We start from the raw sequence: 14114 nt of genomic DNA, 5'->3' as shown, positions 1-14114 counted from the left end.
AATCACCAACATGATTAAAGATACAGTCACATTAAGCTTTAAAAACAATGCAGGGACTTGGGTGATACCATTTTACAATGGAATCCTCGGCACTCTAACAGTTTACATAAACAATTTCTGTAGATATCTGCTGCAAAATGGCCAATTAGGGAACCCAGTTCTTTGGATATTTCTATATGTTATCTCACAGGGAAGAAAACCTCAAATAGACATACTTTATATGTGACTTTTTGGTTTTTAATCCAAAGTTGTCAAAACAGTACGTAAAATTATCAATACAGTACATAGTCAAGTGAATGAAAATACATTAAAATGTTGCTCGCTTGTGGCATTCTTTTCAAACACCATAAACAAGTACAATTGCCAAAGCGAAGGTCCTATTTCTAGAGCCTTCCAAGTAGTGGCAGTTTTGGAGCAGCCAGAACAGCTGTAGAAAAGGTCGGACATATAGCCTTTTGCAAATAACTCTCAGAAATTAGGCCAATTTCACATAAATAAGTGCTGCATAACAAGGGGGCGAACTGAATCATTTTAATCTTCGCAGGATCACCATAATAAAATATTGCTGCCTCTATCCAGTACCTGAGACCATTCATCCAAAAGAGACAATGAATAAATAAAATGAATAAGCTTTGAAAAAGTTATGAAAAGTAACGAAACACGTGTCGGCTCCTACAGTAGGCTCTAGGTAGTACTATGGGCAGGGAGCTGTGTAAGTAAAAGAGGACTTGTACCTTTTTGTTTTACATGCCCTGGTGGTGACAACCACCCTCATTCGTTTTCACTACTTTGATGCCTGCTCCTAACATTGGGAAGTCCTTAAATACCCTTTTTACATGTAATTCCTGATTGTAAAGTAGTAGCTGCTTTATGTTTTATATCATTGAATTGGTAATGACAAATCCTCTTTAGTGATACAGTTGGATCTGGTATTACTATCTAGAAATGCTCTTAGCGGTCTTGTGTGCATTACAGCCTTTCTCCCATACATGTGTGGAGTGGGGTGACTGCTACACTTTGTGCATTCCCTCTAGACAGCCACAAGTACAGGACACTCGGCTGCATCTACATTAATCTGCATACTGATGGATGGAGCTAACACGTACACCTAAATAGGCCTGGCCTCCAACAAAATATTTTCTTGGCCCCCACAGATAGTCTGGCAGACAGAGCTGGGCTGAAAGGAGACTTGTGCACCACAAAAGCTCTGCTTTGTAGTCACCTCCACTTCATGGACACATTTGGGTATAAGCATTGGGTCTATGACCCCCTCTCACTAGTTCACTTTGGAGTCCTAAGGAGACTTTGCCAAGAAGAAGAGCTGTGCTACAGGAGGGACTGCCACTTTGCTAACTGCTTAGTTGTGTTGGCTTCCTGCCTGCTGATTGCAGGGCTACAGGAGGGACTGCCACTTTGCTACTTGCTCTGATGTGTTGGCCTGCTGCCTGCTGCCTCTGACCTATTGGGTGAGAAGAATGGACCTGTTCTTTACAACGCTTTGCAACCTAAGTAACTCCAAGGGCTTATTGGCTTGCCCCCTGTTCAGGAAATCTCACGGCCGTCAAAGATTTCATTCACACAAATGACCACTGCTAGACTCTGCTAAACCGGTGTCTGACTCTGCCTGACTTGCCCGCAACCAGCCCTGGGTCTTCGCAGAGTGTCAGTGTTGGACTTGGCCCTTTTGGTAGGTTCACCCCTAAACATTTGCTAGTCTCCTAGCCTTTTCCCTGTGTAGTGTTGGTGGTTTTAGGCCTCTAGGCACTTTAGCACTACTGTCCAGTGGAAAGCGCTTGCACTGTCTCAGTGTCTGTGGTGAGATTGGCCTACCCTCCCAGAGGAATGCATGGAGGATAAGTGTGTCTATGGTAATTCCTGGTATGAGAGGCATGCAGGGTCGAGTTTAGTATGCATGAACTCGTGAGGATAAATGCTGCGCAATGGTGTGTGCAAATTTATGGTGACTGGTGGAGAAATGCCACTTTTAGAAGTTGGCATTTCTGTGTGCTATGTGTCTGCCTGCCTGATGTGAATTGCATGCCTGGCTTTTGAGTGACAGGGGCTGGTGAGGTGTGGGTGGCTCCAGGAGGGGCAGGGTGAGTCAGCGCTATGCTGAAAGAGACATCTTCCTTTTGAGTAGTGGGAGGAAAAGTCCCTGGAGTGTGCCTGCCCTAGTGAATGCTGCCCCGCTCCCCTGTGGTGTGTCTGATGACGAGCCCCCATCTAACAATAGGAAAGAGGAGCCTGGTAAACAGAGTGCTCCAAAACCAGTTGCATCTGGTTTCCCCAGCCCTGTGCTTTCAGACGAAGGAAAATGTACTATAAATCAAGGGGCTTTGACCCCATGAAAGAGTGTGCTTGTTTTTATTTTGGGAGGACACTCTGCCAGGATGAACCGCCGTGGGACCCAGCTGTTGTTTCCTGAGGGTCCCTGCAGCTGCCCAGCAAGTAGTGGGCAGCTGCCACATTTAGGCCTGTGCAATTTCGCACTTTGCTTTTGCTACTTTGGCAGCCAGCCCTGACTTTGCGGGACAAAGGACATTTGAGCACCTGTGGAAGGCCAGATTGTCCTGGGGGACAGTTGGGTAATGTTAGGCACATTGATTTATGCGTAGTGTTATGCCTAACGTGATGACCAATGCATAATATGGTGATGCCTAATGCAAATGTTATGCTGTGATGTTTAGGCCTAATGCGATGGTATAATGCGTTTATGCTTATGATGATATATGCCTAATGTGTTTGGGCTGCTGATGTCCCAGTGCGTAGGGGGTTTATGCCTAGGAGGGTATCTTATGGTTATGAGGCCTATTGCATAATGTGTTCATGCGTAGGAGGTTTGGGCCTAATGTGGTTTATGCCTGACGTGATAATGCTGAGGTCATTCGGGTACCAGTATTTACTGCTTGTGTTTTACTTACCTGTTTGTTCCGATGGTTCTGACCAGGGCCCGATTGGCCTGGTCCTGTATATGATCCCCTGTGAATATTGCCCGTGCCAGTTGGCACAGTGTACATTGTGTGATTATGTTTATAATGTGTTTATGATAATACAAAGGCTATTTTGATATAACCTTGTGTGGAATTCCTTTTGTGGTGTTCCTAGTGTGTTGCTGCTGTGAGTGTGTGTTGCGCAAATGCTTTACACATTGCCTCCGGGATAAGCTTGACTGCTCGTGCCAAGCTACCAAGGGGGTGAGCAGCGGTTATCTTCGGCGTGTAACTAGACTGACTAGAGTGGTGGTTTCTGTCTGGCTTTGGCGCAAGCCTTAGCCAACCAGAAATCCCATTTCTAACATTGGTTGTCAGCAGTGAGGACAGGACTTGCGTATGCTCAGTACAACAGCAACAATTGGTTGCACCACAAGCTCTGCATTTAGATAATCACAGGTTTGGGGATTATTGTCTCTGAGTATTTTTTTTTCTCCTAAAAGTGCCTGTTGCAGCTCTTGCACCTAGATCTCCTGTGTTGCACTTGTCTCAGCGTCCTGCCAAAATGGAGTCTGCCTTTAATTTTTATGGTCTGTTTAGATACATTATGTGGAAGTGGTGAGGTTCTGTGAGGAGAGAGACATAGCAGTGAGTGGGTCAGACACCAAGTCAAAACTTCGGGAAAACCTAATCCAATGGCAAAAGGATGAATGGGAACATGAGTGCAATGGGGAGAAGAGGGCCCTGACCGCACGCCAAGAGGGTGGTGGGTCTGAGGGTGGCCCTGAGGAGTCTGAAGAGGAGGAAGAAAAAGACAGGACAGGGATGCCAGTAGATAGTGAGGACCCCATAGATAGGGAGTCTCTTGCTGGGTCCGGTGTCGGGGGCAGTGCCCCATCCCTATCCCCAGAGGAGTGGGTAGATAGGAGGGAAGAAAAGGCGCATCAGCTGGCTTTAGAGAAGCTGCAGAAGGAGAGCTATGAGCATATGGAAGCTCAGAAATTGGAGTTGGAGCATTGGAAGTTAGCCTTAGAGGAGAAAAAGGCATTATTGGCTCAGGAGTTGGGTCTCAAGACGTTGGGCCTTGAAGAGCAAAAGCTAGAGAATCAGAGGGTCCTAGCACAGGAGAGGATGGCGGAGGATGAGAGGGCCTTCGTCAGGGAGAAATTAACTCTGGAGGGTAGATTATCCTCTGAGTGCAGTTGTAGTTTTCTGGAATCCCCAGTAAGGGTGGGATCCAGTGGTGGCAGCAATATGGAGTTCCAGTTCCCAGAGTATTGTACCTGGTTCTGAGGAAGAGGAGTGTAGGAGAGTAGGATCTGCTTCACATGGGTACCCCCACTTTTTGCTGGTGTTTCACTGTTTTCCAACCGTAGTCTGGCTGTGGCCTGCTAATCAGGACCACAGCCTAGCTGCTTCCAGAAGGCTGGCCCCTAGAGAGAAACGTTGGTCAGCCATTGAGAGGGAGGCCTTTGCTGTGGTTTGGGCTCTGAAGAAGTTGAGGCCATACTTGTTTGGTACTCACTTCCTTGTTCAGACAGACCATAAGCCCCTCTTATGGCTAAAACAAATGAAGGGTGAAAACCCCAAACTGCTTAGGTGGTCCATTTCCCTACAGGGGATGGACTTTACAGTGGAACATAGACCTGGGAGTAACCATGCCAATGCAGATGGACTCTCTAGGTATTTCCACTTAGAACATGAAGACTCAACTGGTCAAGGTTAGTTTAATGTCCCTGTGTTTGGGGGGGGGGTTGTGTAGGAGAGTAGGATCTGCTTCACATGGGTACCCTCACTTTTTGCTGGTGTTTCAGTGTTTTTCGACCTTAGTCTGGCTGTGGCCCTGCTAATCAGGACCACAGCCTAGCTGCTTCCTCTCTAAAATGGTTTCCATGTACATTAGTTACATATCTAATTGGATTCTGGAGTGCCTTATAAGCCCCTAGTATATGGTATACTATGTACCTAGGGCATAGGTACCTCAGAGGCCTACCAGGGGCTGCAGCATATATTATGCCACCCCTGGGAAGCACTCCAAAATGACACCACAGGTTTGCTACTGCAACCTGGGTAAGGGTGTGCTTGCACCCCTTACTGTGGTATAGGCTACCTATATCACTACCTTATGCTGACACATATAAACCTATAAGCCACTCCTATGGCAGGCCTTGAAAATCCTGAAGGCAGAGTGATTGGTTTTATGTGAGAGGGTGCCCAAGCATGAGCTGAGCCCCTCTGCAGCATTGGGAAATACTTCCTTCTGGCTGTTCTGTGATACAGCCATACCATATACCCTTAAGTGCATTATAACCTCGCGGTAAATGCTAACAGTTCTGGCAGCGGGGGTAGCATTCCACCCTTCTAGAGGGAGAGACATGTTCACACTGGCTAAACCCGGTTAAAACTTTCCAAAGCCCTGGCATCACAAAATGGATGCCACTGCCACAGACACTGGTCTGGTCTCCTGCTGCTGGGGAAAACTCCGGCAGGGGAGGCCTGGACAATAGGTTTTCTGTCACAGGGAGGTGTAACTACCTTCCCAGACAGGCTGATGTGTAGTGAGGCAGGGTGGGTGCATTCAGAAAATTCTTTTGAGACACTGCCTGGGGAACACAAGGTGTCCCTGTGCATAGCCCAGTTCAAATCAGTTGCAGGGGCACTCAGCTCCTGCTCTGGCGCAAAACTGGACAAAGCGGAAGGGGTGTAACCACCCCCACCCCAGGCCCACCCATAGGTGGGGCCTTAGAGTTAGTCCATCCCCTAAACTTAGTATAAGTATAGGAATCCAGTCCCTAGGACTTTAGATTACCCTGGATGAACCTCTGAAATATATATCCTGGAACTTCGACTTTCTATCACGACTAGAAGACGGAATAAATATCCCTTGGGGTCAAGGAGTGACTCCACTGCTTGGCAGGCACCAAAGAAGCAACTGACCGGTCTGCAATTCTGAAGCTCCCGCCAGACGCCGAAGTTTGTGCATCCCCAGAAGTGGATTTCCAGACTTCCCCAAGGCTACCCTGAGTCCACAGCAAGGCTCAGGCCCGTGGCTATCGTGGGTGACGTGGAACCATGACCCCTGGACACCATGAACTTTTGCAGCAACACTACCTTCCTGGTCATCCTTGAAGTTATGCTTTGGGCTCTGAGTAGCCCCAGCCTTGAGCACCTCCTGCACTGAAGATTGTTTTATCTCCAGTCCACGAGTGACCCGTGGGCCAGCTTCAAGTGCGACCGCTCAAGGCTCCTTCGCGATCACTAGCCCATTGGCTAGCAGGTCCCCATGAACGCAACTCCACTTCTGCTTGGGTTTTTCTGGTTGTTACAGACTTGCCCTTACTTATCCTCGCTGGGTGAGTCCATCAGACCTTGCTGGTCTGCACCGCAGTCCTTTCTCTGCATTCCTGAGACTTGCCGTTGCCAAGGCTTGTTGGGTTCATTCTGGTCGCCGATACCGCAGCACTCGACAGACTTTGTGGGACAGCTAGAATCCAGCTCATGGACTTCATCAACACTTTCTGGACCTCGTGGCTGAAGAGTCAAGACACCCATGAACTCACCTGAAGCACCCGACATCTGTGGGCATTGGTCCATCCTGCCCTAGGTCACTGGCAAGTGACACAGACTCTGTCCCCTCTGCTTTCAGGTTCCTTACATCCTAGATCCAGGCTTGGATCTCTCCGGACACTTCTCCTCTTCACGGCAGCAGCAGTTCTTTGCAGGCTTCCATTGGAATCGACGACGCGACCCGACACCAAAAGACACCTATGCACCCGGCTTCCCTGGGTGAGGTAACTCGAGTACTCCGGTACTCTCATGGGTGCTAGACCTAGAACTATCTAAGTCCAAAAGGGTTTGGTCCTGACTCGAATACTCCGGTACTCTCATGGGTGCTAGACCTAGAACTTCCTAAGTCCAAAAGGGTTTGGTCCTGACTCGATTAGAAGTGTCCCTAACCTTTAAAATTCCAACCGCGACATTCCCCATAGAAGATAATAGGAACACGCGGTTGTGTCTTCACACTGCATACGGCTCCCGTGAGTCTCCTGTGTCACTACCTTGGGTGGTTCCTTGGGGTCCTAGCGATTCTAGAGGCAATATGCATACTGCCTATTTCAGTCGTGGTTTTTATACCACTTTTTTAGTATGTGGTTTGGTACGCCCCTAGGGCCCAAACGTGTATTTGTGCTTTTACTGATGCTTAAACACTTGTAATTAAAGTACTTCGAACTCCAGTCTCATAAATATATACCTGGTGTGGTTGTCTTTTCATTTGATCATTCAAGAGATTATAGACTGGTAAAATAAGCTGCTTTACATTCCTTTAAGACTTAGCCTGAAGGCTGCTCTCCATAGCTACCACTAGGATAGCTTTCATATAAGGTTGTCTTTAACCTATCACCATAAGGGGTTGTTTGGACTGATACAAGGTGCCCACAAGAACTAGTGGACAGCATATATCAGGCCACCTTCTCACAAGGAGTACAGGTTGAAGTTCAGGGGCAGTAAGAAACTGTCTCACCAATTTTGGGGGTAGTTTGCAGATGAGTCATGTGTTACCCTCGGGGGGATACTGTGTGAGTCCCCAGAAGTCCTGGCGTGCCAGGCAAGTACTCTGCCAAAGGGTTCAGCCCCAAGGTTGGGAGGCCAGGTTCAGGGTCTGGCTGATCTGGAGGGAAGGACCCTCGGTTGGGAGACCAGTTGTTGGAGAGAGGTCCTGAACTGGTAGGAGAGTTGTGTTCTGAGAGTGCCTCTCAAAGGAGGAGCGCGCTGAACCCTAGAAGGAGAGGTAGGGGAGGAGAGCCTCGCCCGTGACTTCCGGTCAACCTGAGGGTGCGGACCCTAGGCTAGAGGATCAGTGGCAGTTTAGGACTGCCCTTATGAGGGGTAGAGTGGAGAATGGGTACTATGTTCCTGGGGCTACCGCCCCCCACTCTGTGAGGTGGGACGGACCAGATACATCTGGATGGCCTAGGGCCTGCTCCTGGCTGCAGACAGCTAGAGAGTACCAGTGGGGTAGCCCAGTTGGTCCAGAGAGCTTTTAGAGAGGGAACCACGTGGGTTCAGAGCAGCGTAGAACCTGAGGGTGTCCCTGCCGTTGTGGGCCCGCGTCCGTGTTCAATTGCCCAAAGCAGGGATGCCCATCAAGGCAGTGATTGGTCTACCCTGCGTTTTTTCTGGAAGGGGGTTGTGTTGGACTTGGCCCTTTTGGCAGGTTCACCCCTACCTGTCTCCTAGCCTTTTCCCTGTGTAGTGTTGGTTGGTGGTTTTAGGCCTCTGGGCACTTTAGCACTGCTGTCCAGTGTAAAGTGTGTGCGCTCTCTGAGTGCATGTGGTGAGACTGGCCTGCCCTCCCATAAGAATGCATGGGGGATAAGTGTGTCCAGGGTAATTCCTGGTATGAGAGGCGTGCAGGGTCGAGTTTAGTATGTATGAACTCGTGAGGATAAATGCTGCGCAATGGTGTGCGCAAATTTATGGTGACTGGTGGAGAAATGCCACTTTTAGAAGTTGGCATTTCTGTGTGCTATGTGTCTGCCTGCCTGATGTGAATTGCATGTCTGGATTTTGAGTGACAGGGGCTGGTGAGGTGTGGGTGGCTCCAGGAGGGGCAGGGCAAGTCAGCGCTAGGCTGAAAGGGACATCTACATTTTGAGTAGTGGGAGGAGAAGTCCCTGAATAGGAGTGTGCCTGCCCTAGTGAATGCTGGCCCCACCCCCCTGTGGTGTGTCTGATGACGAGCTCCCATCAAAAAATAGGAAAGAAGAGCCTGGTAAACAGAGTGCTCCAAAACCAGTTGCATCTGGTTTCCCCAACCCTGTGCTTTCAGACAAAGGAAAATGTCCTATAAATGAAGGGGCTGTGACCCCATGAAAGTGTGTGTTTGTTCTTACTTTGGGAGGACACTCTGCCAGGAGGAACTGCCGCGGGACCCAGCTGTTGTTTCCTGGGGGTCCCTGTGTGCTGGCCTGCCTGGCTGCGCTTTGCTGGGGTCTCCCCAGCACCAAAGATTCTCTTATTTCTGCCTTTTAAGGACTTCATGGCTCCCTAGCACCTCGTGAGTGCTATATGTTAATTGCCTGAGGAGAGAGGAGCTGGACCTGCTGCAGTGCGAGACTATGAGGAAATCCCAGCGTGTGGGATTTCCCCTGAGCTTCTTATTGAAGCGGGAGCCCACCCGCAGTTGAGTGTTGAGAGCGGGTGCCCACCCCACAGTTGTGTGTTGAGAGCCGGTGCCCACCCTGCCTCTGCGTGCTCTTTTCCCACATTAGTGCAAACCTGGCGGGAACCCACCCCGCACTGTGGTGACCGGATACGGTGGGTGCCCACCCTGTGTTTGGTACTGGCTGCGGGTGCCCACCCCGCTTAAAATCATTAATTCCAGGCGGGTGCCCACCCCGCATTATCACCGCGAAAAAGGAGCCGCCGACATCGGCCCTGAGGTAGTCAGGCGTGCCTGGTTGGGAGCCTGGTTGGGGGCGTGGCCTGCTTCCCCCGAGCCGGAAGAAAAATCCAGGTGTTGCCGAATACCACTAACCTGTGTTAGCTCTTCAGACCCAATCCACAGGAGCAACGAGAATATCCTCACACTCTCAAAGCCTGTCCACGGATGAGCGAATCAGATACGCTCAACCAATAGATTGACCACGAGAGATGTGGGGACCCAAAGCTTAGATGAATACACTTCAGATCCCCCAGCTGGCTTCCTCAGAACGGTGGGAGAAGAGGACAACCTACAGAGGAGACAGTGAAGAAAATATTAGCAACTGACCTCCCCTCCCTTATGACCAGAAACTCCTAGTGTTGAAGTTAGTAATGACACACGCTTTTTTCTTACCGACTGGACATCTCTGGAGTCCAAAGGATAATGAGAATGACTCAGCAGAACTAGTTTTCGTCAGGTAAGGATTCAGCAGGGCAGGCACTGTTCAGTAATGTTCCAGCAGGGCAAGAAGTCTTCAGGAACAGACTAGGCAAGGCAGTGGGCCGGAGACTATTAGGGGGAGAGCAGTGGAAGAAGGTTCTATGCAGCTTACTTAATTGCGGATCCCCGCGGCGCTGTATTCAAAGGCAACATAGGGCAACAGCGCGATGCTAAGATAATTGGGGCCCAAGGTCTCAACTAAGCCTGTCTCTAACACGTTAGAAAATAAATGCCTTTACACCCCCACTTCTCCCTAAACTAAGCTTCAAAATAAGGGGCACAAAATACGCACCTATTGTGCGCAGGAAACACAAATGAGGAGCCTCAATGAAATTCGAACGCGCACCGCGCGTCTACAAAATAGCTTCTGACAAGCACCAATGCGCACCGCGTGCCGGTGAAAATCTTTCTGACTTCTCCGTCTATGCGGGAACAGGAAACAATGTATCCGTTTCTGCCTCCAAACAACAGGACGCTGCCGGCGTTTACCAAATGTCTACACGACAATGCCGGGGAACTGGAAACAAAGTAACACACCAAACGCGGCCGCGTTTCTGTGAGCTTAATATGCGGCCGCGATGTCAACAATGAATGTCAGAGAGCTGAACAACTCTCTCGACCTCTCGAGCACAATGGAGAAAGGACTCTTCCTCGGGGGCAGCTGGAAGGAGCCTAAAGACACAGGAATCAAGGTTAGGGGATCACAGAGCAGGGACTCAAAAATAAGGAGCGTGGAATCAGCATCCAGGAAACCGAAAGCCAAGCACCGGCTTCTCGGCAAGGCGGGATATTTAAAGGAGGGAACGTGTGCAAATTCCACCCACTAGAGAGCAGTAAGGGAGCGTATATATAAAAAGTGTGTGTCAAACTAAGTCCAGCGCTCATTTCTCCCCTGAACCCTAGCAACTACACAGGAAGCCTGACGTGTAACACCAGGTGGGAGCCCACCCCGCACTGGACGGTGCCAGAGGAAGCCTGCGATCAAGGGGGGCCCCCTTGAACTGGTGGGAGCCCGTGCCCTCTTGAAGCCTCCTGAAGAGGTGCTGGTCGAGCGGGGACTGTCCCTGCTAGAAGGAGTCCTGTGAAGACGAGAGGAACCCGGAGGAGCCGACCACACCCCCGGGTGAAGTGGGACAGGAGCCTCCCGGTTTCTCAGGGAAGAAAGACGGAGCCCCACAGAGTTGTCCCCGGTGAGTGGGTGCTGAGGTGGGAGCGGTGGTCTTGTGCTCCCACGGCACAGTTGGGGCAGTGCGTGCTTTTCCCCCCCAGGTGCAACGCAGATTAAGGGCCGCTGCAGCAAGAGTGCAAGTTGGTCAGAAGTCCCAGAGGGGGACTTAACAAGGCACTGCGGTGCCCGGGCTCATTTGTGACATCAGCTGCACCGTGGAGGAAAATCTTTATCTACAGAGCACCAGAGTGGAACTCTAGAGGGCCCATCCTCATTGCTTGTGGGGCATTGTTTTGGGCACCAGAGGCATGGAGAGTGCCAGGGCAGTGTGTTGTCACCACAGCTGCGCAGCAGATACCGGCAGCTGCAACGTGTGGGCCATCTTTTCTGTTAGAGTCCCAGCGGGGGACAGAGGGCACAGTGAATGCCCCTGCCCATCCTTTTGATTTTCCCAGCTGCCAAGCAAGTAGTGGGTAGCTGCCATGTTTAGGCCTGCACAACTGCGCACTTTGCTTTTGCTGCTTGGCAGCCAGCCCTGACTTTGCGGGACCAAGGACGTTTGACCCAGTGGAAGGCCAGATTGGCCTGGGGACAGTTGGGTAATAAAAGGCACTGTGATTTATGCGTAGTGTTATGCCTAACGTGATGACCAATGCATAATATGGTGATGCCTAATGCAAACGTTTTGCTGTGATGTTTAGGCCTAATGAGATGGTATAATGTGTTTATGCTTATGATGATATATGCCTAATGTGTTTGGGCTGCTGATGTCCTAGTGCGTATGGGGTTTATGCCTAGGAGGGTATCTTATGTTTATGAGGCCTATTGCGCAATGTGTTTATGCGTAGGAGGTTTGGGTCTAATGTGGTTTATGCCTGATGTGATAACGCTGAGGTCATTCGGGTACCAGTAGTTACTGGTTGTTTCATTACTTGTGTTTTACTTACCTGTTCTGATGGTTCTGACCAGGGCCATATTGGCCTGGTCCTGTATATAATCCCCTGTGAATATTGCCTGTGCCAGTTGGCACAGTGTACATTGTGTGATTATGTTTCTAATGTGTTTATGATAGTACAAAGGCTATTTTTGATATAACCTTATGTGGAGTTCCTTTTGTGGTGTGCCTAGTGTGTTGCTGCTGTGAGTGTGTGTTGCGCAAATGCTTTACAAATTGCCTCTGCGATGCGTTTTTAGGGATTGGCGCAATTGGACATGCACCGTTTCATTCCAAATTGATGTAGGGAGGGAGTTCCATAGGGTGGGACCAAGATAGGCAAATGATCGGCCGCCCATCTAGGATAGTCTGACTCTAGGCGCTGAAAATTTCCCCTGGTTGGATGAGTGAAGATAACGAGAAGGCACATAGGGATAAACCAAGGACTGCAGATATTGGGTGGCCACACCTATTTTGATTTTGAACATATAGCTCAGGGCTTTGAACTGAATTCGGTTCTCTAACCTGAGCCAGTGAAGGTCCCGCAGGTGACCGGAAACAGAGATAGCTCCAGGCACCTGGCAAAGCAATCTTGCAGCAGAGTTCTGAACCATCTGCAGCTTACGAGTCACCTCCTTATTGGTCACCAGATAAAGAATGTTACCGTAATCCAGTCTAGAGGTGACAAGCGCCTGGATTACTATTCTCTGGGTATGTTCCAGCAGCATCCACATAATCTATTTTAGACATTTCAAGATGGTAAAACATGTGGCAGCTACCTTAACAGCTTGATGTTGCGTAGTTAGTGAATCATCGATGATGACACCCAGATTACGAACTTGGTGGGAGGGCTGATGAAGTGCACCCATCTCACTAGGCCAGTGCTGGGGGCCCCCAAGATCCTTGTTCTTCCTCAAAACCAAGACCTCGGTCTTCTCTCTGTTGAGCTTGAGTTAATTAGCCTGCATCCACAAGGCAATTTTACCCAAGCCCAACTGGAGGAGGGAAGGCTCAGCCGCCCTCTTCACTGAAAGAGAGAAGATAATCTGGGTGTCGTCAGCATAAGAGAACAAGGACAGCCCAGCTTCTTCAGCAACATCAGCCAAAGGTCTGACATACAGATTGAATAATAGAGGGCTGAGAATGGAGCCCTGAGGTACCCCATAGGGTGAAGAATGGGTATCAGAACTGGCTGTTGGAGAAAAGACTTGGAAGGTCCGATTGGCAAGAAATGAAATAAGCTAATTGAGAGCTGAACCACAAATGCCCAATGATCTTAACGTTTTCACGATCACGGTGTGAGACACCGTGTCAAATGCTGCTCTTAAATCAAGCAATATAAGAGTCACCGTATCTCCAGAATCCAGGTGGCGTCGCAGTCTTTTGGTGACCCCAAGGAGAGCTGTTTCAGTTGAAAAAACGGCTCTAAATCCTGATTGGGATGGATGAAGACATTTTTGTGACTCTGCAAAATTAGACAGCTGTGATTAAATGTGCTTCTCTGAAACCTTAGAAAAAGCCGGTAACAGAGAAATAGGCCAGTAATTAGAGGGCAAATCAGGGTTCGCGTTAGCCTTCTTCAGAAGGGGGAGCACCATAGCATGCTTCCACTCTGGTGGGACTATTACTTCCTGTAAGGAGGCATTCAGGAAGTCCATAATTACCAGCAATGATGGCGGCTCGAGCTGCTTGAGCACAGAAATAGGGAGAGGGTCCCTGGGAGAACCTGATTTAACACTGTCCAAAAGACATTTAAAAGAGTCCATGTCTAATAGAGGCCATGCATCCAGTTTGTCTGTGGGTACAGAAAGCACCCTATCTTGATCAGGGTAGGTATTGCCAATTAAAAACAGTGTGGATGCTGGCTGGGGGGAATTAGACATTTGTAATGGAGGGGAACTATTAAGCTGCAATCTCTCTATTTCAGAATATATTTACTCTACTTTCTGGAGAAAGAAATTAGCCAGATCTTCACATTGCTGATTATTTAATGAAGGGGCCTAGATTAAGTTCGGAGCCTGAGAGCTCCTTGACCATGTTAAATAATGTTTTGGAGCATTTCAGAGCACCAAAAATACGTACTCCGCACGAGCAGACTTGCAAAGATTATGGTATTCTTTTTTAGCCCTCGTATAAGCAATTTTGGAGTCAAACGCA

Source organism: Triturus cristatus, chromosome 2_2 (assembly GCF_964204655.1).
Source record: "Triturus cristatus chromosome 2_2, aTriCri1.1, whole genome shotgun sequence".
Classification (NCBI taxonomy): Eukaryota; Metazoa; Chordata; class Amphibia; order Caudata; family Salamandridae; genus Triturus; species Triturus cristatus.
The sequence above is the reverse complement of the archived record's forward strand: the minus strand, read 5'-3'. Positions refer to the sequence as shown.